The sequence below is a fragment of the Lontra canadensis genome, unplaced genomic scaffold, assembly GCF_010015895.1.
Source record: "Lontra canadensis isolate GAN:19392208 unplaced genomic scaffold, GSC_riverotter_1.0 scaffold24, whole genome shotgun sequence".
Lineage (NCBI taxonomy): Eukaryota > Metazoa > Chordata > Mammalia > Carnivora > Mustelidae > Lontra > Lontra canadensis.
The window spans coordinates 256,664-282,967 of NW_022631018.1; the positions used below are offsets into that span (position 1 = coordinate 256,664).

General features: G+C 43.6%; 1 non-coding gene across 1 annotated transcript; it reads right to left on the bottom strand.

Moving 5' to 3' along the window:
• Positions 1-24,968: 24,968 nt before the first annotated feature.
• LOC116870904 lies at positions 24,969-25,074 on the bottom strand. The gene has a single exon (XR_004383315.1). It is a non-coding gene; the product is annotated as a U6 spliceosomal RNA (small nuclear RNA).
• Positions 25,075-26,304: the final 1,230 nt, after the last annotated feature.

Sequence of the window (26,304 nt, forward strand, 5' to 3'; positions counted from 1 at the left end):
CCTGATTCCAGGACCCTAGGATTATGACCAGAGCTGAAGGCAGAGGCTTTAACCCACTGAGCCACCCAGGGACCCTGGTAACTAGGTCTTAAATGACAATAACACATCTGTTTTTAAGGACCATTTTTCTTTTATCAGCCCCGTGTAGATTTCAGGGCACATTTTTCTCATTTCGCTTGACACATGAGAAAATTGTTGCAAGCTGGTTGAGCTGTAAGGTGAACTTGGCTGTAATAATGGGACACAGCTCAGCAGAGACAGCAAGGTCAGCTGACAGGTGTCCTGTTCTCTGCATCCTGTATCTCCTGACCTGGCTCAGGATCACCGCTTTGTTCTCCAAAGGACTATCAGATTAGCACCAGAGTGGTCCGGGAATGCCTTTTGCACAGTGAACAGGCAAGAAGCAAAGAGGTTGATTAATGTTTGTAACTTTGCCTTGAGCTACGAGTCTAACTTCCTTTTCTCAGCTGGGTCTAGAGATTCTTGGGCAGATGGGAAAATACCTTGCATCGAACATAACTTTAAATCTCGAGTCCTGCTATGCCAGCTGTATTTGGCAGATCGTCTAGTGGAACCCAGACCCCAAGATTTTGGGATTTATAAAGTTTATAGCTCACGCCATATCTGCTGCAGGATTGGGCAGTGGCCCAGGACAACTGTCCTCACATGGTGACTCAGCATTTCAATCTTACTGTGCTGTCCTGTCAATAGGTGCATCCCCAGTGGCCAGGACAGGGAAGGAGCTAACAAGAGCAAATGAGAGCTCCCACTTCATTTGCAAAACCAAGTCCCATGGCCAACGCTGAGCTCCAAGCCCACAGGTATATCCATTACTGGTTCCCGTAAAGCAAACCACTCCAAACTTGCTTTTAACAACAGCGTTTATTACTCCTCATGATTCTGTGAGTAGGCTGGGCAGCTCCTTTGCTGGTTTTTGCCTGGGTTTACTTGCACACCTGTTTTTGGCTGGAGGATCAGCTGGGCTGAAACGTCCTAGATGCACGTGTCTGGCAGCTGGTGCTGGCTGTTGGCTGGGGCATCTCAGTTCGTCGTGTGGCTTCTTATCCTCCAGCAGGCTCCGCTGGCTTCCTTCCATGACAGTCTTTGGGTGGTGCTCCAGGAGGACAAAGACCAGAACTACAAGATCTCTTAAGCCCAAACTCTAGACCCTACACACTTCTGCCACATTCTTGGTCCAGGTCAGGTACACGGTCAGGCCAAATTCAAAGTGGGGAATTAGTCTCTTGGTGGAAGGAGTAATTGGTATTGTAGCCACATGTTTTAATCTGTGATATCAGGGTACATGTACAGCCTGTTCATGTCATTTGTGGCAGTTACAATCTATAAAATCATTGCAAACACCGAGTTAGAGAATGTGGAGCCATTGCTTCCGGGGGAAATACAGGGTTGGACTCCTACAGCATTTTCATCAACCGATCGAGGCATAACCTTGTTTTATGTGTGTATCTATTTAATAACACCTTATTTAATAGATATTGGTGACTCCTTAGCACTGGACTCATGGCTAATAGCACTGGAATTTATAGCTGAATGAAGCTTCTCTAAGATGTATTTTCTCCATAAGACACATCACAGCCTTCTTGTGCTTAGGAACACCAGGCAACACTTCAGCATGACACATGGAGGCCACTGAGAGATGAAATCACCAATAAAAAGTACAAAAATGTGAAAAAAAAAGTATAGCCAGGCACCCGAAAGGACATGTTTATTGTATAAGAGCTGAAACAAGAAGGCAAACACCACCTTTGTTTTTTCTCAGCTGGAAACGTGTGTCAGGCAAATAAAATGTTTCCTCACTCTACACGTGTCCATGAGTGACCAGGAAAGCAGTGTGAGTATTGATTTGGAGTTTACAGACAAATTTTAGCAAATAGGCAAATTTTCAACAAATAATGAGGATTGACTGTACGGAGAAGAGGGAAACCAGACTGGGAAACAGTAATTTCTGTCACATTCATCACGGTAAATTGGAAAGAAATGAACATCTGTGGAGTACTTAGTATGTGCTGACTTTATGCATTTATTATATCACTCAAGTGTATAATACACTTTAATATATTTTTTAATTAAGATTTTATTTATCTATTTGACAGAGCGAGGGAGGGAGAGAGAGAGAGAGAAAATGAGCACAAGCAGGGGGAGCAGGAGAGAGAAGCAGACTCCCTGCTGAGCGGGGGACTCGATCCTAGGACCCTGGGATGATGACCTGAGCCGAAGGCAGACACTTAACCCACTGAGCCACCCAGGCGCCCCCAGGAGCCCCTTTAATATCTTTTTTTATGTTGCTGGATTCAGTGTGCTGGTGTTTTGTTAAGAATGTTTTCTTGTGATGTCTTTGTCTTGTTTTTGGAATCCAAATCCTCTTAGAATGAGTTGGAAAGGAGCGCCTGGGTGGCTCAGTGGGTTAAGCCTCTGCCTTCAGCTCAGGTGATGGTCTCAGGGTCCTGGGATGGAGCCCTACATCAGGCTCTCTGCTTAGCAAGGAGCCTGCTTCCCCCGCCCCCCTCTCTCTCTCTGCCTGCCTCTCTGCCTACTTGTGATCTCCATCTGTCAAATAAATAAATAAAATCTTTAAAAAAAAAAAAAAGAAAAGAATAGAAAGGGCACCTGGGTGGCTCAGTGGGTTAAAGCCTCTGCCTTCAGCTCGGGTCATGATCCCGGGGTCCTGGGATCAAGCCCCGCATCGGGCTCTCTGCTCAGCAGGGAGCCTGCTTCCCTTTCTGTCTCTCTCTGCCTGCCTCTCTGCCTACTTGTGATCTCTGTCTGTCAGATAAATAAATAAAACCTTAAAAAGAAAAAATGTCAGTCACTCTTAGGTGTTACCTAAAAGATTAAAAAAAGAAAAAAAGAATGAGTTAGAAAGTATTCCCTCCTCTTGTGTCTTTTGAAAGACTTTACATAGAAGCATTAACATAATCCTTCATCAACTTTTAGTAAGATTCACCAGTGAAGCCATTTGGTTCAGGGCTTGTTGTTGGGGGATATTTTTTTTTAGTAATTAAGTCTCTTGTCTTAGGTCCAGTCAGATTTTCTGTTCATCTTGAATCAGTTTTGGCAGTTTGTGTCTTTCTAGGAATTTGTCCGTTTCATCTAGGTGATCTAATCTATCGAAATACAATTGTTTATAGTATTCTCTTATACTTTCTCTTTTATACTCTCCTACTCTCTTTTTAATCCTGTGAGGTCAGTGTGATCCCTCTGTCATCCCTGATTTTAATAATTTGAGCTTTCTCTCTTTTTTTCTTGGTCAGTGTAGCAAAGTTTGTTCACTTTTTTCCTTTTTTCAAAGAGCCAACTTTTCGTTTTCTTGATTATTCCTATTTTTCCTCTTTATTTCATTTATTTTCACTCTAATATTTATTGCTTTCTTCCTTCTGCTTGCTTTGGGTTTAGTTTGCTCTTTTCTAACTTCTTATGGTGGAAATTGATTTGAGATCCTTCTTCTCTTTTAAGATAGGCATTCACAGCTTTTAAGTATTGTTTCTGTTGCATCCCACAAGATATGGTATGTTGTGTTTTATTTTCATTTACATCAGGTTTTGTTCTAATCTCCCTTGTTATTATTATTTTTTTTGACTCATTGGTTATTTAGGAATGTGTTTTGTAATTTCTAATATATTTGTAAACTTCCCAACTTCCCTTCTGTTACTGGTTTCTAATTTCATTTCCCTTGTGGTTGAATAATGTACTTTCTATGATTTTAATCCCTTAAAAGTTATTGAAACTTGTTCTATGATGAAACATATGGTCTATCTTGGAGAAAGATCCATGGGCATTTGAAGAATATGTATTTGTTGTTGTTGGGTGAAGTATTCTATAGATATATTATGTCTAGTTGAGTTATGGTGTCATTCAGGTGTTTGATTTCTAGTTTTTCTGTTCATTATTGAAAGTGAGGCATTGAATTTTTCTGAATTATCTATTTCTTCCAATTCTGTCATTTGTCTTGTATTTGAGACTCTGTTAATAAGTGCGAGATATTTGTAATTGTTTTCTTTTTTGATGGATTGACCCTTTTATCATAGAATTTCTCTTTCTCAAGCAACAATTTTTTTCATTTGCTGGTATAATACAGTAAAGTGAATTAGTATAACATTTTGTCTGATATCCGTATAGTTACATCAGCTCCCCTTTGGTTTCTGTTTACATGGTATATTTCTTTCTTCTTTTTTTTTTTTTTTAAGATTTTTATTTATTTGACAGAGATCACAAGTAGGCAGAGAGGCAAGCAGAGAGAGAGAGAGAGGAGGAAGCAGGCTCCCCACCGAGCAGAGAGCCCAATGCGGGACTCAATCCCAGGACCCTGAGATCATGACCTGAGCCGAAGGCAGAGGCCCAACCCACTGAGCCACCCAGGTGCCCCTACATGGCATATTTCTTTCCATTGTTTTACTTCCAACCTAGTTGTGTCTTTGGATTTAAAGTGGATGTCTTATAGAGAGCATATAGTTATATCAGATTTGTTTATTTTTATCCATTCTGCCAATATCTGCCTTTTAATTGGAGTGTTTAAGTATTAATCTTATTGAGGCTCCTTTCTATGTGAGGAGTTGCTTCTCTCTTGCTATTTTCAAGATTTTCACTTTGCTTTTGGCTTTTGATAATTCAGCTTGGATTTGTTTGGTTTTTATGCCTCTGAAAATCATAATGAAACTTAAGCTGTTCCCCCAAATTGGCAAAAATTAACCAATTTTAACCAATCCCCTATCCATAGGAAAACTCTAGGGCTATAACCAACTATTATAAAAAATAAGCAGCCTCTGTGTTTTCACTACATAAGCTGTTCTAAAATATAATAATCCTCTGAGCCTCATTCTACCATGGGTTTGAGAGCTCCCAGTTTGTAAACTGTTTTTATATACACAATAAACTCTTATTAATTTAACTTTTACTTTTTTAATGAACTGGTAATCTGATTTAATTTTGCTCTTTCTGGTTTTTTGAGAATAACTAATGCATAAATAGAAGATTTCCTGTAAGGATTAAATAGGCAAATGTATGTAAACTTCAATAACATGGTCTCACTTAATACTATTCTTTTTCTTTCTGAAAACTCATGCTCAAAGGGTGATAACACTACTCCCGTTCGTGTCACATTATTTTTTTTTAGTAAGGTATAATTGACATATAACATTATATTAGTTTCAGGTATACAACCTAATGATTTGATATTTGTATACATTGTAAAATGATCATCACAATAAGTCTAGTTAACATCTGTCATCAGACATAGTTACAATTGATGAGGATGTTAAAAATGTACTCTTAGCAACTTTCAAATACACAAGATGGTGTTATTAACTACTGTCACCATGGTATACATTATATCACCATGACTTATTTATCACTGGAAGTTAGTATCTTTTGACCACCTTCACCCAGTGTTCCAGCCCCATGCCCCACTATCCCCACAACACCAGTCTGTTCTCTGTACGTTTGAGCTTGTTTTCCTTTTGTTTTGGCTTTTAGATTCCACATATAAGTGAGATCATACAGGATTTGTCTTTCTCTGTCGACTTACTTCACTAAGCATAGTGCTCTTGAGGTCCATCCATGTCATTGCAAATGGCACAGTTTCATTCCTTTATTGCTGATTAGTATTACTGTGTGTGTGTGTGTGTGTGTGTATCACATCTTTATCTATTGATCCACTGATGGGCACTTATGTTGTTTATGTATCTTCGCCATTGTAAATAATGAATGAACATGGGAGTGTGTATACCTTTTCAAATTAGTGTTTTTGTTTTCTTCAGATAGATACCCAGAAGTGGAGTTGCTGGATCAAATGGTATTTCTATTTTTAACTTTTTGAGGCACCTCCATACTATTTTCCATAGTGGCTGCACCAATTTACATTCCCACCAACAGTGCATGAGGGTTTCTTTTCTCCACATCCTCGCCAACACTTGTTTCTTTGACAGTTTGATTTTGAGATGGTTAAGGTACTTGAAGTTTGTCAAGCTTCTTGGTTGTATAAGTTAATGTTTTTCATCATATTTGGGAAGTTTTCAGCCATTATTCTTCAAATAGTCTTTTGCCCTTTCTCTCTTTTTTCTTCTGGACTCCAGTTATGCGTATGTTGTACGCTTGATGGCATCTTACACAAGTCTTTACGTTTCTATTTATTTTTCTCATTCTTTTTTCTTCCTGTTCCTAAGACTAGATAATTTTAGTTGACGTATCTTCAAGTTAACTAATATTTTCTTCTGGCTACTCATATTTTCTGTTCAGCTCCCTTACTGAACTTTTTATTTCAAACCCAGAGTTTTGATTTGCTTCTTTTTTTAATACTTTATATCTCTTACTAATATCCTCTAGCTGATACAACTAATTCTTATGCTTTTCAGGGTGCCTAGGTGGTGCAGTGAGTTAAGCACCCAACTCTTGGTTTCAGCTCAGGTCATGATCTTAGGGTCATGAGATCAAACACTGCGTTGGGTTCCACACTTGGTGCAGAGCCTACTTAATTGCCCCTCTCTCCCCACCTCACACATTTTCTCTCTCTCTCCCTCAAATAAATAAATAAGTAAATCTTTTTTTAAAATCTTGTACTTTAGTTCTTTAGACATGGTTTATTTTAGTTCTTTGACTATATTTGAAACAGATGATTTAAAGTCTTCATTTTATAGTCCAATTTCTGGGTTTTGAGGGGAACAGTTTTTATTGATTTTTTTTTTTCCCTACGTATGGGCCATACTTTCTTCTTTATTTACTTGTCTAGAACTCTTTTGTTGAAAACTAGACATTTTAAAAAATGTGGCAATTCTGAAAATCAGATTTTCCATCCTCCAGAGGGTGTATTTGGTGTTGCTATTTGTTGTGGCTGTTTGTTTGTTTATTGGCTTTTCTGGACTAAGCATATTTTATTATGTGTGGCCACTGAACTCCCTACTTGACTAGCTTAGTAGTCAGTTCATGATTGGACAAGTTTTTGTTTTTGTTTTTGTTTTATTTTTAAATGCCCAGGACCAATAAGTCTCTCTCAGTCTTTGCCAAAGATTCTATGTGAATGTTGGAGCATTCCTTCAGCATAAGCCAGGCAGTTGACAGCCCGCCTTTAGCCTTCCTTTAGTTCCAGCTTTTTCAGAGCCTCAAGGTCAGCCAGAGGTGAGGACTTATGGCCTTTTTGGATCTCTCCTAAACATGTTCACACAACCCTAAATATGCATATGACCTTATAGGTTCCAAGGAATGTGCTGGAATTTTCCAAAGGCTCTATAAACATTTCATTCAATAGATTTTTTTTTTTTTTTAACTTTTTGGTTAGCCTGCTGTTTAACTCAACCATTATCTACCACGTCAGACAGCTGTTAAGTTACATAATCGCCTTTAGTTGTTGTCAACAAACATACCAGGATAAAAGGCTTTTTATACTGGGTGAGCTCCAAGATAGGTCAAATAAAGATAGTCTTGTCAGTGGAGTCTTTAAAGAAATCACCAGAGATCAAGTAATGAAAGATGTCAGGGACAGAGGTTTTGAAGGTGTTCCAACCCCGTTTTGTCCGCACTCCCGCAGTGGCAGGTTTGTACTGCTCACCACTGCTGGAAGCTATTGGTTTTCAAAGCCACAGAGATGGAGCAGGACATGTTAAAATGCCAGGAAGTTTGCTGTTCTTGCTGAAATTCAGTGGATTAAAAAAAAAAAAAAAGGAACACTATGGATTGGACAAATAGGCTAATGAAAAAATACTTTTGTTAATTTCTAGAGTTTTGAAAAAGTTGATTTTGACCATTTTTGTTGATTTTTTACCATTTTTGTAAGTTTTCTCATTGCTTTTATTTTATCTTTTCAAAGGTTTGATTTATTAGAGAGAGAGTGCGCAAGCAGGGGGAGCAGCGGGCAGAGGGAAAAACAGACTCCCTGCTGAGCAAGGAGCCTGATGCGGGACTCAATCCCAGAACTCTGGGATCATGACCTGAGCCAAAGGCAGATGCTTAACCAACTGAGCCACCCAGGCATCCCTCTCATTGCTTTTACAAGGGAAAAAGTTTTTAGTGGTCCTCACTCTGCTTTTTTCTCTCATGTCACTTGTTAGCTACTATGATCCCTACTATATTGTTAGGATTAGGTTCATCTACATGTGACAAAAAACCTGAAATAACAGTGACTGAGATACAAAAGTTTTGTTTTCTCACATTAAAATTTAGAAGTAAAGGGATGCCTGGGGGCTGAGTTGGCAACTGGGAGCCGCTTCTCCCTCTGCCTGCTGTTCTCCTGCTTGTGCTCTCTTTGTCTCTCTCTGACAAATAAAAAATAAAATTGTCTTTTTAAAAATAAAATTTTTAAAGTGAGTTCAAAAGTTTAGAATGTTACCGGACAGCAGCTTTTCTTTTAGGTTTCAACTTTGCCATCCCTAGAGTGTGGCCCTCATCCTCATGGTCTAAGATAACTGCTTGAGCTCCTGCTGTCATATCTGTGTTCCAAGAAACAAGATGGTGGAAGCACACACACCGTTCCTTTAAAGACACTTTTTAGGAGTTGCATATGATATTTCAGAACATAGTCACAAGGGAATTTGAAAAATATGATTTTTATTTAGGAAACCATATGTCCATTCAAAAATAAGGGTTTATTACTAAAGGAAGGGAAATAGCTGTCTCTGCCACGTGTATTTAACAGGTGAAGAAACTGGGGTTTCGAGAAGCTCAGTCATGGGCTCAAAGAACCCCAGACAGGATGGAGTGGTATCGGGACTCCAGTCCTGTGGCTTACTTCTGAAACCTGTACCTTTAGCCATAAAGACTTGATTCATTGCACGAGGTCAACATAGTTGGCAAGGACAGAGCTATCTGGCCCCAATAATCATCCTTTTCCCCTTATTTAACCCAAGCCATCTGACTCTGGTGGGCCACCAAGAAGAGTGACAAAAATAGACCTCCCTGTTCAAGCTGAAAAGGCCTGGTAGGGGCCCATTAAGATGCTCAGTGAAGTACACTGAGTGTCCTTTAAACAAAGGGCAATGAGCACCTGAAAGACAGCAAATGAAACAAGCTAATAGATCATCAGAAATGGGGCCTTTGAGAAACAAACACTGCAGAACTTGTTTGCTTTCTGAAGTGAGATGAAGGGACTAGTCCGGGAATGGTGATGAGGAAATCAGGATTGAGCGCTGTGATTTCGAACAGAACCATAAATACATCTTGCTGGCCACCAGTCTTCTAGACTCCCAGCTACCCTCCAACCAATCAGCTGTTTGTGTTAGTTCTTTCCAGTCACATCCAGCTCTGGGTGGGGCGAGGCCCGAATTAAGCCCAGGTCCTAAGATTCCATTGAGTCCACCCAAGGTCTAAGGAAACAGACAAACCCCAGTGTTCGCCTTGACTCACTCACCCATTTATTTTCTTTGTCAATTCTTATTTGTCTTCACCTTGGATCATCCTAAAGCTGAGTTCATTGAGACCTCAGTAAAGTCATATTGTAATTACAAATTCAGAGCAGGTTTTCCATTTCACCAGCGTGCCTTTCCATGGTGCTCACGGATGATGCACTCAGTGAGGGGTATCTGTGGAACTGCAGTTTGATAACCGAACAGAAGCACAATGGAAGCTGTGGTGACTAATACAGCCCCATTCACAGCCACCGAAGATAATCCACTGTTCCCCGTGGTTTGAATCCCATCACAAAGAAAGGGGGCAAAAAAGGATTTGGTTTTAGCAACAGGAGTCATTCTAGGTTTATCTAATGGTGTATGTTTGGGTTACTGAAGTTAAAAAAACTCATGGTTGGAAAAAACTCACGGTTGGACCTTGAGCCCCATAGGATGCTGCTGCCTATCCCCTCCTTGGCCTCAGAAGCCTCCTCACTGGCACACAGCCAATCCCCACTGCTAAGAGCTCCCCCCACTCCTTGCCCTAGGACCCCAAAAATAACCTCTGCTCAGACCTTCCCTTCCCACGCATGCATGTGTAGACTGACACACACACGTGCACTCACACACACACACGTGTGCACGTGCACACACACTTGCAGGAATAGCTCTGGTTTCTGCCTTTGTCCTCTACTTTGAACTTTTTCTCTGGCTGCCCCCACTGGTCTTCCTTTAGCTTCTTCATACCTGGATTCTTTCTCTGAACAACAAGGTTAACAGATGTCTAAACACTTTATCTGAGATAGTTTGAGAGTCACACGCAGAGGTAAGGAATAATACAGGCAGATACCATGTGTTCTTTACCTGGTTTCCCCTCGGTGATAACCTGTTGCAAAACGGCCATACAAATGTCCACCAGGTTATTGACATCGGTCCAATCCCCAGGTCTTATTCAGACGTCCCCGGTCTTACATGTATGCGTTTGTGTGTACACATTCATTTAGTTCTCCATTATGTGTGGAGGTTTGTGGATCAAAAACCATACCTTGTGTTACTTTTGTATAACTCCACCCACCTCCATCTTCCCCACCCTGCCCCTGGCCTAACCACCAATCTGTTCCCCATCACTATAATCTTGTTGTTTTCACGAATATTTTATAAATGAACTCAGAACATATATAACCCTTTGGGATTGGCTTTTTTTACTCAGCCAGATTCCCTTGGGGCCCATCCAGGGTTTTCTGTACATATTGGTAGTTGGTTCCTTTGTGCTGAGTAGTACTCCAGGGTACAGATGTACCAGACTTGATTTAACTGCTTCCCCACTGGATGTCTGGGTTATTCAGGGTATCCAGGTTGTTTCCAGTTTGGGACTATTCTAAATAAAGCAGCTATGAAAATCCATACAGAGGCCTTCACGTGGACATAAAACCCATGTTTTTGGGGGGCACCTGGGTGGCTCAGTTGGTTAAGCAACTGCCTTCAGCTCAGGTCATGATCTCAGAGTCCCCAGATCAGCCTCAAGTCGGATCCCTGCTCAGCAGGGAGTCTGCTTCTCCCTCTGATCCTCTTCCCTCTCATGCGATCTCTCTCAAATAAATGAAATCTTAAAAAAAAAAAATGTTTTTACTTCTCTGGGTAAGTGCCCAAGAGTGCCATTGCTGGGTCATGTGGTAAAGACATGTTTGGATTTATAAGAAATGACCAGATGTGCTCCCGAGTGGTCGTACCCACCAGCAATGCAAGAGTGATCAAGTTTCTCTGCATCCTTGCCAGAAATTGATATTATCACTAAAAATATATTGTGCATTTTAGCCCTTCTAATAGGTGCACCGTGAAATCTGATTGCAGTAATTTAATATTTTAAAAGTCTATTTTAACATTTTAACTTTGAATTGTTATTATTTGCACAGCTATCATATATTTTTATTTTTCAGAAGTTTATTTACTACTGAATGTTTGTGTGAAGTGTTGAAAAATTTCGAATAGTATTTCACATAATTTCATTTCCCTCATTTGGTCGCACTTTTTTTGATAGACCAAGAATTCTATCAGTGACTGCTTTTGAGACATGTCTTGATGCACAATTTTGAAACCTTTCCGGTAACTGTCAACTTAAAAGTTAGCAGGACATAGACTACATGAATAATGTAGTTAAGTGACTATTATGGCCCCCATGGGCCCATTTTTCTAAAATATTTTATGTGTTTATTTGAGAGGAGAGAGTGGGGGGGTAAAAGCATGAGCAGTGTCAGGGGCGGGGTGGGGGGGGCAGAAGGAGAGGGAGAAGCAGTCTGCCTGCTGAGCGTGGAGCCCTACCCAGGGCTCCAACCCAGGATCTGGAGATCATGACCTGAGCTGAAGGCAGACCTTTAACCAACTGAGGAACCCAGGTGCCCCCTCTTGAGGGTCTATTTTATAAAGAGAATTGCTTTGTCCATGTAATAATTATGTTTCTGGGGGCGCCTGGGTGGCTCAGTGGGTTAAAGCCTCTGCCTTCGGCTCAGGTCGTGATCCTAGGGTCCTGGGATTGAGCCCCACATCAGGCTTTGTGCTCAGCCTGCTTCCCCCTCTCTCTCTCTGCCTGCCTCTCTGCCTACTTGTGATCTCTGTCAAATAAATAAATAAAATCTTTTTTAAAAAATTAATAATAATTATGTTTCTGTATTTATCATTTTTTTCCTTTTTTTAAAGATTTTGTTCATTGGAGAGAGAAAAAGCATGCAAGTAAATGGGAGTGGGGGGCAGAGAGAGAGGGAGAAAGGGTCCTAAGGGCTCTGCACTGAGCAGTAGCCCAGCACAGGGTTCGATCTCACAACCCTGAGACCATGACATGTGCAAAACCAAGAGTCGAAGGCTTAACCAACTGTGCCATCCCAGTGCTCCTATATTTTTCTAATCAAAAAATTGAGCTATGAAAAATAGACATCTGGCTGTTTCTCTTCCAGCCCTTCCAAAGGAAGAATCCATTGCAGCTGCCTTCTTGATTCCTCAACTCTGTGCAACCCCCGTCCATCCCAGCTTTCAGATCATCATTCCTGCACCTCAGGGGAAGAAAGAGGTTAGAGGGGAGGCTGAGTGTTCCAGGCTCTTATTTGTCTGGGAGAGAAATCTGACATTTTTAGCAGAAGAGTAAAATGTTTACTTTGAAAAAAGTAGAGACCCCGTTGCCTAGATACTGTCAGGATTACCTCTCATTGAATCTGTGAGTGACTGGTAGTTGCTTTGTCCCTGTTGGAGTGTCCAGCATGTTCAGGGGAAAATGAGACAGTTCTAACAAATAACCCACACATGCCTGGGATTTCTCTGTGGTCCTCTGGGTGTGTATATGTGCATATCACACACCCACACATATGCATGTAATGAATAGCTTCATGTAAAAAAAAACTGCAACAAACATCAATTCTGTAAATTACCGGGGAGTCCTAACTGGGTTTGCTAGCAAAGCGACTTCTGTAAAGGCTATAAATAGTAGGCACATCCCCCGTAAGCAGTGTAGCGCTTTCTTTTTTTAATAGGGGATTCTCATGTTACAAGGACATCACAGATTACTGAATAATTTATTTAATGGTAGATTGTATGACCTTCAGTCTTTGCCAATGAGCTCATACCCAAATGTCTAAAGAAGATAAGGTGAGCAAACTGGAGCTCAGGTTTGTGAGCTGCTTATTTTTTTTTATTAGATATGTATGGCTATTATAGCCATATATGCATACTTCCCTTGATACTATCTCTGCTTCAAAGGTTGTAAATAGGATAGAGGTACCACTTTATTACTAACATTTGGCTAACTCACAATAATGCATTCAACACACAGTGTTGAGAAATAGAGACTAGAATGATGACCTTGTCGACACTTGGTGATTTTAACAAAGGACTGTGATGTATTGGGGAAAGTTTGTTCTCCATGAAAATAGAGGGTAAAATCTAATAAGAAGATGTTAGATTTGGAAAATAGAGACAAGAAAAAAAGATTTGGAGGGCTGTTTTTCTGTGCACCCCTGTTGTTAACTTTCAATGATACGGAGTTTAAAAACAATGACTTTTGAGCTTACAGATCTTAGTTTGCCTGTAACTATATATAACTCTCGGGTGAGCGGAGGCACCTTGGAAGATGGGTACACTTTTATGTCAAATGTAATTTTGAAAAAGGTAAAATTTGTTTAAATAGAAAACTTAAATTTGGGGCACCCAGGTGGCTCCGTCGGTTAAGCGTCTGTCTTTAGCTCAGGTCATGGTCCCAGGGTCCTGGGATCAAGCCTCACATCTGGCTTACTGCTCAACGGGGAGTCTGCTTCTCCCTCTGCCCCTCCCCTCACTCGCTCGCTCTCTCTCTCTCACTTGACTAAATATATAAAATCTTTAAAGAAAAATAAGAAAGAAAATCGGAATTTGGCAATAGAAAGATGGCAAAAGGACAGGCACATAATAATGTAAGAGGAAATTTATGTGGCCAGCAAGGCTGGGAGAAGGCACTTCGTTTCATTAGTAATCAAGGAAATACCAATTAAACCCATGAGATATCCCTACACACCCACCTGACCAATTAAAATTTTCAAGTTTGCAAATAACCAGTGCTACTGAGAATGGAGAATATTGGGAGGGACTGGAGGGGAGAGTCGGCCTTGAAGCCATGATGTTGGAAAGCAGCGACCCTCATCCGCGGAGGTTGAAGCCACACACACTTCCTTTGCAGCTGAAGAAATGCCGCTGTGGGTGAATGATGCCCTGTGCAACAGGATATATACAAAAATGCTTATAGAGACATTGTTCCTAATAGCTCCAAGCTGGAAACACCCAAACATCCACCCAACATAGGAAGGACAAGGGCCAGAGCCACTTGTAGCAGGGGGGATGAATTTTACCAACATCAAGACACAAGTACCCAGGGTAAGTGTTCATTGATAGAAGGCTCATAAACAGGCAAAATTTAAACTCTACCATTTAGGGAAATCATGATAACAAAATTCAAGCTAATGGTTGCTTTTCAAGGAAGGGAAGGATTGTGACCAAGAATATGGCACACGAGAAGCGTTCTCTTTCTTCACCTGGCTGTGGTCCCGTGGGATTTCCCTTTATCCTTATTTGCTAAAGGAGATGCTGATGTTTCATGCCCTTTGATGTAGGTTATAGTTCTCACCCACATGCGCATGCAAAATGCTTTCCGACCATGCTATTCAATGCTGAATGAGCAAGATTTTTTAAAACAAACTCCTGAGTTCAATGTAGCGCCCTTAAAAAATGAACTTGAAGTATTCAGTTCAGTTTGATGAACACTTAAAACAGTAAATCCAATTTCCTGCAGAGTTCCACATGAGAATTCGGCCGTGCCTGCTGGGAAGACAGGCGGGATGAGAGGAGGGGGCACTGCTGTCAGAGCAGGGGCTCCCTTCCAGCCAGCCCTGACCCTCACCAGCTTTTTTCCAGGCAATTCTCTGGACTTCATTCCTCATCTGTAAAGAGGATCAGACCCGATGAAAACTCCTCTGAGAGTCGCCTGGTATATTCTTGGCAGTTCTCTGTGGGAACTTAAAAAAAATTTTTTTGTAAGAAATTCTTTTCATTTTGACAAGCATCTGAGAAATATGGGCATCATCTGGGTCCCCCATAGGTCTGCCGTAGAGTTCACGGTGCCCACATCATTCTCCCTTTATGACCACATTGGGGCCAGATGTGCTGTTTTGTCTTAAGCCAATAGGAAGAAAACATAGGTAGTCTTAATGAGTAAAGTCTGCCTTTGCCTAGTGACTTCATGAAAGGCCCACAACCAAAGTTTTCACAGTTGGAAGGGACCATGTCGTGTAAGATTTGAATCATGGGACAATGCCTGACCCAAAGAAGGATCTAGGCACCTGAGTAACAAAGCAAGAGGCAATTTCTTCCACAAAATCACATCATCTGTCTCAATTAAATTAATGGGTTAACTTGTATTGGTTTCATCTTTAGTTTGTCAAAATCATGAATTTGTCTTGATTTAGTAATTGTAGAAATGACAAGCCTATGGGATGTAAGCCCAGTTTCATGTTTATACACATTTAGCTAATAGCCTTATAAAAGCAATTTACATCAACACTGGAAAACCTCAGAAAGTTGTTTTCCTGAGAAGGCGTCACATGTCATTCGAATTTAAGCCTCAGTGAACTCCATGACCGGCGATCACCCTCCCAGGATTCTGTTTCCATTTTGGAAATCAAGCCCTTTCCCAAGCATGTATGGGGCTGCCTCTGTTCCAACCCCTTTCACAAGTAGCAGTGACTCTGCTGCAGGTGATTTTGCCTCCTATCGACATTGGAAAATGTCTGGAGACACTTGCGATGGTCACAGCTGAGGTGGGGGCTAGTCAGGAGAAGCCAGGGATGCCACTAAACAGCCTACAGGTCAGCCCCCCAGAAGAATCATCCAGGCCGTCACCAGTAGTGCCCAGGTTGAGAACCCCCGATCCCGCTCTTTACAGCTTTAACTTCTATAAGAAGTAAATCTTCGGTGTCTTTTCCCAGTTAATCAGAGTAGGGCACTAGTGCTTTCCTAGAACTTATCTCTCACAGCCTCTGTTTCCTTTCACACAGCAGAAGCAGGCAAGCAAGCAAAAACAACCCCTCAGGCATGAGGTCCGTTGCATGACTGGCTTGATTTAAGAAGGAGGATTAGAGGAGTCAGGCATTTGGCTATGTTTTCAATCAACCTTGTTCCAGGTCTTCCTCTGTCAGGTCCTGGTCTGCCACCTACCTGGAGTGACTTGGCCTGATGTTAACTGGTAGTCTCTGGAGGGAATGTGCTCTCCAGTGATCCCCAGAGGAAGCCCCTGGAAAACCAGTATTTGAACAGAAATGGTAGTAAGAGCTTCAGACTGATCAGAGTGGTTTCAGACATCTGAGAAATCTAGATCAACCTCCAAAGTGGCTCTACAGGCTCACATAGTTGTGAGATGATGTGCCATTAATGGCTGCTGAGGAACGTGTATCCCCTTGCTATCTGTCCCATGTAATCATTATATTTGTTCACGTAGATCCTGCTGTATGTTCCTAGGTCCTATGTCCTCTCCCCCATCAGACGTTTAAGTCCTTCCATGTCTTTTGCTGGCACTGGAATATGGCCTAGCATGCTTAGCACTGTGTCCTGCTCTGTGGGCAGTCAACGCTATCAATGAGCTATGAGAAAACAGGCCAGGTGGGATTATGGGTAACGGCTTCCCAAACATGGCCGGCCATCCTCTCCGGCCCCTCATCCTGTTTACCTGTTATTCTAGTGACCAGACTCCAGTCATAACCAGCCTCTCAGCTTTCGAAGCATTAGACTCTGTAGCTTTCTCCTGGCAAGAAGACAGCCCTTCGTCTCCAGGACCAAAAAAAGGAATGTGCTCTTCCTCAGCAGGTCTGGGCAGGCTGCCTGAGGTACAGTTGAGGAGGGGCTTCTGAGCACTCCTCAGTCTCTACCCCATCTGGCCTTTTCCCAACCACACTGACACCACACCATGGGGTCACTGAGACCGCTGTGGGCAAGTCTTCCTCCTTAAACCGGTGATACCAGGCAGTCGGTGACACCAGGCAGCCACTGGATGCCCCACATCCTGTTTAAAACCACACCCTTCCTTTCCCTCACCTCTTTTGAAAAAGAGGAAAAAAAAATCCTGTAAGATGTAGTCTTTCAAAGACTCGGCGGGGGCACCATGCCTTTAGCACAACACAGGGGTGCCTGGGGTGTGACAGATATGGCCCTCATTTCCTGGCCTGGACTTCAGGGGTCTGCTCAGATCCCATAGCTGAGGGGAGGCTGGAGCTGCTGTGGGGGCGCTGACCAGACTGAGGGCGCAGGCCTCTCTGCCCGGCACACGGCCTGCAAACCCACAGAGTCACTGTGTGACTCTGGGTGACACCCCTTCTCTAGGTACCTGGGTCCTGCATGCCCGGGGGCCTGCGTGGCTCAGGCTGGCTCACTGGAATAGGCATGCACACCCTGGCTAAGGAAGAAATGAGACCGAAGGAAGGAGAAGCTAGGAATTGGCTGTGAGGACATGAGGCCGGACCACAGAGGCAATGCCCATCCTGGGGATCAGAGGTCAGAAGGGCACCGAGTGCAGCGAGTGCTGCTGTAGGAGACAGGTTGGCGGAGATGGGTCCCGGGAAGTCCCTGAGCAGTAGCAAGTTGGGGGCTTGTTCATGGGATCCGGTGATGTCTTAGGTCTGGGGGAGGGCCACGAAGAGGGAGACAGACCCGGTAGCCTCAGAGGATTAGGCACGACGGGGCCAGTCCATTTTAGCCTGATTTTAAATCTACGACGCTTGGACTTGGTTGTGGGGAAGGCAAGGAGCCCAGTCTGGGACTCTGGCCAGCCAGACCCCACGTTAGCTAGAGCCTGGGCGGGTCCCCAGCTCAGCAGTGGGGGATTAGCTAAATGGGGCACCTGGTGGGAGAGAGAACCCAAGTTTAGCCTCCTTAGCTGATGCAAACCTTAGCTGATGTAAAGTGCGCAGCCTGAGGCCCCATCAGCCTCACGGGGCTGCTTCTGTTTCACGTCCTGCACCTGGGGCAAAGTGCATGTCTCAGAGCTGGCTGGCCCTTCTGAGGCTGAGAACATTCTAGATTCTCACTCGGGACTGCTTGCTTGGATGGCAGCAGTCAGCTCCCGTGGCTCTTCCTGCCTCTCTGCCCCAGGAGTAGGCCCGGGGAGGGGCAGGGACTAGCCCAGGTCTGAGTCTAGGGGTGCCAGGGGGGAGGGGTGGTGAGACCCGACTCATCCTGTGACATGGGGTCTGACCGGTGCAGCCGTCCATGGTCTGGTTCACAGGAGGTCCAGGACCCTGTTTCCCCTTCCCCTGGCTGCCAGGCTTTGGCTCTTGGCCTGGTGGATTAGCTCACTAAACAGAAAACGAAAGGAGGAAAATGGGGAAATCAATAGCTCTGGTCAAAGGTCTGGTGGAGAAGGAAGTTAAAACCAATTAACCAAGAGATTTCAATTATCCCATACACACTCTGGTCCTTTTCTGCTACATAGCCTGGGATCAGAGTTAAATGTTGGGTGAAGACACAAAACACAGTTCACACCCATCCACCTGTGAATTCTCTAGTCTTCAGCTTGAAAGCTGGTGAGCCCAGGGCTCAGGGTGCCCCCACCCCACCCCAAGGCTGGTGCCACCAGGCGGTGTCCGGCACGTGTCCGGCCTGCAGGTGCAGGACAGGATTCTGTCTTGCAGAGGACTGACTGGGGCAGTAGCCACAAGGAGCCTGTGTGGTGTCCCGCCTACACCGAGGAAAGACAGGGAAACGGGCTGCAGGAGGGGAGCGCTTGGAGGAGGCAGAGAAATGTCTCTCCTGCGTCACGCTCTGGGAGAACGCCAGCGTCCTAAAGTCTGGCCCTGAGGGATTACCACATTTTAGAGAGCATCAAGGAACAGATCTGAGTGATGGGATGAGGCCAAACTGTGAGAGCCCCAAGTGCCCCTCTGGCAAGAAGAGTGGATCTCGCTGCCAGGAATCGAAGGCCTAGAATTCTCCGCCGGTGGCCCATCCCCTTTCACCAGATTTATTCTGCCTCGGCACTGGACTAGGCCATTTGAAAGAAAATTAAGAGACAGGCTGTGAAGTTCCAGAAGGAGTCTCTGGGTCTCCACTTAAAGGCAGGCGGGCTGTGAACCCAGAGGAAACGTTAAACAGGTACAAAGGAAGAATGAAATTTCTTCTGCATAACCAACTGCCGCATTAAGCTCCGTTAGTCTCTGGGGCGTGGGGCAGAATGATGGTTCCTACCTGAAATCCCATTTCTGCCCATGATGGGCCATCCAAACCCATCTCCCGGCCAGCGAGGAGACTACCTCAGTCTCAGGAGGTGCCCGTTGCTATCTTGGGCCTGAAACTAGGAGCAGAAGTCACAGCAGCACTGGCTGACTTCCTGCCCAGGGAGCAGAGTGTATCCAATTTACTGTAACCCCTGCACCATATACCTTCGGTATACAGTTGGTGACTATCTGGGAACATGGAACTACAACTCGAGTCATCTTAGTCCCTGAGTGTCCTGCGATAGAGGGAAAGTCCTCACGGGGTGGGCACCTGAGCTGAGCTGAGAACGTAATTTTCCATAACATGCTCCAAATAGCATCCAATATTTAAGTCAGCCATGACTTTGAGGAATTGCTGTGGTCCCCTCTGATGAATCCCACTGAGAAACCACCATCCCCTAAGCTCTCTGGTTTTGCTGGGGGGAGGGCCTGGAGCGGATGTGTTCTCACTGCTGCATAAAGAGCTCCGACATCAAATCCTGAGCAGCAGGAGAACCACCAGGAACCATGGTTTCTCTGCTGGAACCCTGAGAAAAGACTTGGCATCTTTATTTTGTATGAACCTGGGGTGTGCTGAGAGAAACAGAGGAAATGACCTTGTCATTCTTTGCTAAAATGGATTTCCTTGAGAGTCCTAAAATCTAAACTCAGCACACGTGGAGTACATGTTAGAGAAGACACTGCGTGCCCGAGGGCCGAAGATTTGGGTCTCCCAGTGTGGGGACTGAGACACAGACGGGGGGCGTCTGTCAGAGACAAGTAGAGGGGCTGATCCAAGAATACAACATGGTGGGGAGAAAAACCAAAGAAATGGACCTTCGGAATGACCATTTCTCTTTGGAAACTGTTAAAGTAACGAGATCACTCTGGTTTCCACATGCTGTGGCTTCGCCCCTTTGCCCAGAGACACAGAGGAGTCCAGGGGCCGTGTAAATGTGGAAAACCCAAGCAAAGGAACATTTCACATTTATATGACTTTTACCCACATGGCTGCTCCTGCTGCTCATGTCAGCCTCTGAAGGAAACAAGAATCAGTTTCTTCCATTTCACAAGTGAAAACCATGGAGTCTGAGAGGTTAAATGACTTCTGAAAAGCCACACTCTTTGTAAGTGGCAGAGCCTGGATTAGAACCTCGGTGCTCTAACTTTAAATTCGGGACTCTCCCAGCGATGGCAGTGGTTTTGAAACCATGGACCCAACAGAACCTCTTGGGAGGGGAAGGCGATCCTGGCATCCCTGACCCCCACTCAGATGGGAGCAGCTCCAATTTCATTTGCTTTATCCGTTGGTGTTCCCATCAAGATTTAAAGCAGGTGGAAGGGGTACCCGGGTGGCTTAGTCGGTTAAGTGCCGGAGTCTTGATTTTGGCTCAAGTCATGATCTCAGGGTGGTGAGATCGAGCCTCACGATGGGCCCTATGCTCAGTGGGGAGTCTGCTTGAGATTCTCTCCCTCTGCCTCCACACCCTGCACCCTACACCTCTCTCAAAATAAATAAATCTTTTAAAAAAATAAATAAATAGGTTGAAAAGTCACCATACTCTGCCATGATGCCTCTGGTGGTGGGGAGGGGTTAGGCTACAGGACAAGGAGCCCCCTTGGAACGTGTAAAGAAAGGGGGGTGGACAGAGCAGCTGCTCAGGCCAACTCCCCATATGCAATACTTCCGGGCTCCTCCAAGGGTTGGCTTATGCTGGGGCACTACCCCTTCCCAGTGTGATCCCCAACAGCCCGAGTCCGGAGACCTCCCAGTAGTTTGTTCCTTTCTTCTGAACCCTTCTTTCAGATAGCTCTGTCTGCTCTCTGACTGCCATTTTGACCTTCCCAGCAGCCCTGCATTACACCTGCAAGTTTTCGCCTCTCCAAATGGAGCTGCTTAGAAATGGCCTCCTTCTCTCCCCCAGTTTCTGAGCTGGCAAATAATTCTGATTAACCAAGGGTCTCCTGGAGCTGTGTGAAGTCAGACAAATCATTTAAGGTTGGGTTTTGACCCTTTAACCTGGACTATTAAAAAGCTGCCTCCTACAGAAAAGATGTGTCTCAGGTCTGCCTCTGCTGATCATTGTGGTTGATGGACCTAAATGCATCCTTTTGTTCTGATTTTACTTATAGCTTGGTTTAGTCATTTGTTTTCATATCTCTCTCTCTTTAAACTACATAGGATAGAAAGAAGTCAGACCTGGACATAGGTCTGCACTTACGTACTGTGTGATCTTGGACAAGCTATTCAACCTCTCTGATCTTCCTTTCTTCATTTATACAAAAAGATAATACCACTGCACGGGATTGGTGTTTGTTTTTTAAATGACGAATGAATGACATAAACCTGTACAGTGCTTAGCATTTCCATAGATACTAGTTTCTCCTTCCTCCCTAAGGAAAAAAACAAATTTACCTGCGTTTATTTTCCCAAAATCTAGTAGAGTGGCATACATAACAGACTCTCAGTAAATGTTTGTTGACAGTATGAATGGATAAATAAGGAGTGAATCAAGAGGGCATACCTGAAATTGATAGGCCACAAGAAAAGTTGCCAAAACAAGTAAGAGTGTTAGAATTTAAGAAGTGAAAGCTGTATCAAAGCCTCCAAAATGTACATACAAATACGTTCACTGTTGTGTTCTTTATAATGGCAGAACTTTTGAAATAACCGAAATGTTCAACAAAGGGGACTGGACACATTAATTAAAGTAGTTTAATATAAGATTTCATGTAACCATTTTCAAAAAGTAGATTTTAGAAGCATTGTTCCATAAAAATATCCAAAACATATTTTTAGGTGAATTGGTATGTTACAAAATTGCACTCCTAAAAAAATATCTATAGTTCAAAAGAAAGAAATGCCTGGAAGAATATCAAAAGACAATTATGATGTCTAGATGGTGGAATTATGGTAATTCTATTTTATATACTACATTCTAATATTTGAATTTTTATAAGCATCTCCCTGATAATCAGGAAAAAAATTTCGTTTGGAAAAACAAAACACATGAAGAGTATAACAATCAGTGTTAGGGTTTTTTGGGTTGTTAATGCCAAACCCTCTTCAGATTCACTTAGAGTCAAGGGAAAATGTGTCTGGAAGACTGGTATGACTGTAGGAAGGTCAAGATGTGAGTGTGCCTCAGGAATAGCTAAAAAGAGATCTGGTATCCCTCATCTCTGTGTGCGGGTATCTGTCCTCCTGCAGGCCAGCTTCTTCCATGTGGCAGGAAATGCCTTCTGGACTTCAGAGCTGCTGGTCTCCACCAAGAGAGAAAATGAGCACTGTGCTCTGTGGTCCCTAGGTCATGAATTCCAAAAATATACCGCTGTTGGCCCCACTGGATCAGACATCCATCCCCTACCCAGCTGCTGCGCCCAGGGCATGGCAGTGCTCTATAATTGGTCCAGCTTATGACCATGCTCCATCCTTTGACCCATCAGTGTGCGCAGGAGGCAAGTCCTATCAGAAGAGCTTATTGAGAAATGATTGTCTCCTTCCCCCTTACACCCATATGCTATGCACTGATATTTCCTTGGAGGTGAGGGGGACGGGATGGGACATTCTGAGTATGGGGGCTTAATTTCTGTCTTCAGAGAAGGGCAGGGGAAGGCTGGAAGGAGAAGGCGGCCACAATCGGACTGAGCATTATCAATATCAGAAACAAAGAGTGAGCTTCCCTGACCTGTCCCCGTGCTGGTGTGAAGATTCATTTGAGTCCTCAGAGAGCTTATGCCTCAATCCAGGGGCTATGTGCTGGCTGGAAGGAGGAAGTAGCCTGTGTTCTCGTTACAGCCTCTCTTCCTGGGGGCTTCCATCACTTCCACAGAAACAAGGAGAAACAGATCTTCCAAAGAATGATACATTTTCTTAGATTGTCTTGAATAAAACAACCGGAGTTCAATGAAACATGCCGTGCTTTCCATCCTCGTATGCATTCCCTCCTTCATTTATTTACTTAGGAGATGGTAATTTAATTTCTTCCCAAAATAGAGTGAGTGTGTCTAGAAAATAAGCACTTTACAGTACAGTAGGCCCTCATGATAACATAGCTGCTACAATTCAGTGTGGGATAAGTTACTGTGACGGAAGGGGATGGTAGCGCTGTGAGCCCCTGGTGACCAAAGGCTCAGCTCTAGCCAACACGGAGCCAGCCCCAGGGCAGTGCTGGTCCATGGTTGGTACTCAGAGGTTAAGAGTGCTCAAAAATCTTATGGTTCATTCTTCTTCTTTTTTTTTTTTTTAGATTTAATTTATTTATTTGACAGATCACAAGTAGGCAGGCAGAGATGCAGGCAGAGAGAGGAAGGGAAGCAGGCTCCCTGCTGAGCAGAGATCCCGATGGAGGGCTCGATCCCAGGACCCTGGGATCATGACCTGAGCCGAAGGCAGAGGCTTTAACCCACTGAGCCACCCAGGCACCCCTTATGGTTCATTCTTAACATATTTGTTTCTTTGGGTTTCTCTTGTGTTTTATTTTTCCTCCTTTCTGCCTTTTTTCTGTGTAGTAAGGATGCTATACATTGCCCCAAATCTTCTGGTTCCTGCAGTAAATCATTTTCAGAGGCATGTTCTTTCTTTGAGCCTTTGCAATGATGTTCTCTTTACCTTGTTCTATAGAATTTCCCCACAGAATTCATTTCTCACCCTTTTACCCACCCTTGATCAAGGTAAGATTTACACAGGAGCTATCTGGGCTGCTTTGGGTGGGGCTCCCTGTCCACCTGAGCACCGGCTGAATCTTAGTTCTGTGGATGGCAGTGGGTTTGTGGGTATAACTCCCAGCCTGCTAGAAGCAATTGTCTAGTTCTCCTGGTGGATTAATCCAGCCTCCCAGCAAAAACATTGCCCTGGAAGCTCTGCTGGTCCTCAGTCTATTTCCTTTGGCCCTAGAACAATAAGGCACAGATGATATTCTATTTCGAGATGCACAAAAGGATTTTAGTATGGCATCGTGTGAGTTACAATGTCTCATCCCTTAATAGCCACTGCAGTGAGAGAACATTAGAGTACATTTTGTTTATACTGATGCTGAATAATCATTGAGCACTGAAGGGAACAAAAAGAGTGTTTTTCCTCTCCTATTTAGTATAAAGAGCTCTGGAATGAAAAAATTCACCAAAAGCCATGACAAGTCTGGCAACATAGGTCCCCCTTTCCATGGCCATGTGTCATCACTATGCGTTACTTACCTTGCTTTTCAGCATGAAATTGATTTTTAGTTGCAAGTTAAGAGCCAGGCATCAAGAGGCATCTGAATAATAAGGACTTCTGTTTTTATTAAACAAGTGCAGAGTTTACAGTGTCTCAGGGAAGGTCTGACCATTTCATCCGGGGCTCAGGCTCCTGCTCTCCTCACACTCTGACTTGATAGGCGTATTGTTCCTCATTATCATGTGCATTGCTTCATGGACTTGACGTGGCTGCCTTAGTTCTGGGCATCACATCCATATTCCAGATAGGAAGGAGAAGAAAGGGATGGCAGCAAGCTTTTTTTTTCTTTCTTTCTTTTTCTTTTTCTTCTTTTCCCCCAAGGCTGTCCCTTTTATTAGAAAGGAAAACATTTCCTGGAAAACTCCCAGCTGACTTTCATTTTATGTCTCATTGGTCCCTTCTGGTAACATTTCACTCCTAGCAGCATGGAGGATGGAACAATGAACAGTTTACAAAGAGAAATCGTATAGCCATGGCTAGATGGAATTTATCAATCTTAATTCATTCCCTGAGTCAAGGTATATGGCTGCTACACAGGACCAACCTCCACCACCTTCCAAACAAAATTAGTGTTTGCAACAACTACGGACAGCCAAGGACAGCCTTGGAAGCATTATTTTTAGCTGTAGTGACAGTGGTTGTGGAACTGACCAGTGCTCTTCTAAGATGAAGTGACGTATGGTTTTCACAAATTTGCGTGTCATCCTTTTCAGGAGCCAGGCTAATCTTCTCAGTATTGTTCTAATTTTTGTAAATGTGCTACCAAAGGAAGCATGAAATGACATATGGTCTTGATCTCTGATAAAAAATACAGAGTCAGGGACGCCTGGGTGGCTCAGTTGGTTAAGCGGCTGCCTTCGGCTCAGGTCATGATCCCAAAGTCCTGGGATCGAGTCCCACATCGGGCTGCTTGCTCAGCAGGGAGCCTGCTTCTCGCTCTGCCTCTGCCTGCCATTCTGTCTGCCTGTGCTCACTCTCATGCTCTCTCTCTCTCTCTCTGACAAAAAAATAAAATCTTAAAAAAAAATACAGAGTCAGTGGAACTGAATATTATTTAGTTCAACATATTTAAAAAATAACAGCGTGGCTTATTGAACTCAAGAAGACTACAGAGAAATCAAATCAAATAATATTTATACAATCTTCCTTTCCAAAAGCAAGTATTTTCTGAATCCAGTATAAGAGGAACTATAAACACCATTTGCATTGATGGTTCAAATTTCTCTAAGTGAGTAAATTCTAAGACTCACAAACTTCAAAGATCACTTTCCAGTCTATATTTCTACCAGATGCAGAGCGAAAAGTACCACTTGGGTTGTGGCTTCCTCTGCCCCAGCCAAGACTACAGAGGCCCATTGCCTACTCCTGCCTCTTCCCCTTCCTGGTTATTGTCTTTCAAGATCACCCCTTAGTAAGGTTCATTTTGGCATTTGAGGTCTTCTATTAGCATTGGCAAGGTGAAAGGTAGGAAGTTAAGGTGTCCAGCCATCCTAGATTCCCAGGACTGAGGCTTTCCTAGGAAGTAGGACTTCCAGTGCTAAAATCAAAACCGTCCTAGACAAACTAAAATGGTTGGTCACCTGAGGGATTATCACCAACATGAAAGGGGGTGAGGGAGTGGGGGTTTGAGAAAAAGGAAGGAGAGGGAAGGGAGGACATGAGAAGTCATGGTCATTCAACCCAACTTTAAGTGTTATGCCTTTTCTTAACATCTTCATAACTGGGGTTCCTGCATATCAACTCACCAGTGATCCTTGACCTCATCGTTTCTTTGGGTTCTTTGCTCTTCCAACCTGTACATAACTGCCTGGTTTTTAACTCCCACTTCTGTCCTACTATAAATATGTTTCCCAACTCCTATTCCTATTCACCAGATTCAGGGGCATTGTAAGAGAATGCTATGAAGCCCTCTCTGATCCAACACACAGCAAGGATAGAGAACATGTAAAAGTCATAGCCACACCCAGGGTGCCTGGGTGACACAGTCGGTTAAACGTCTGACTCT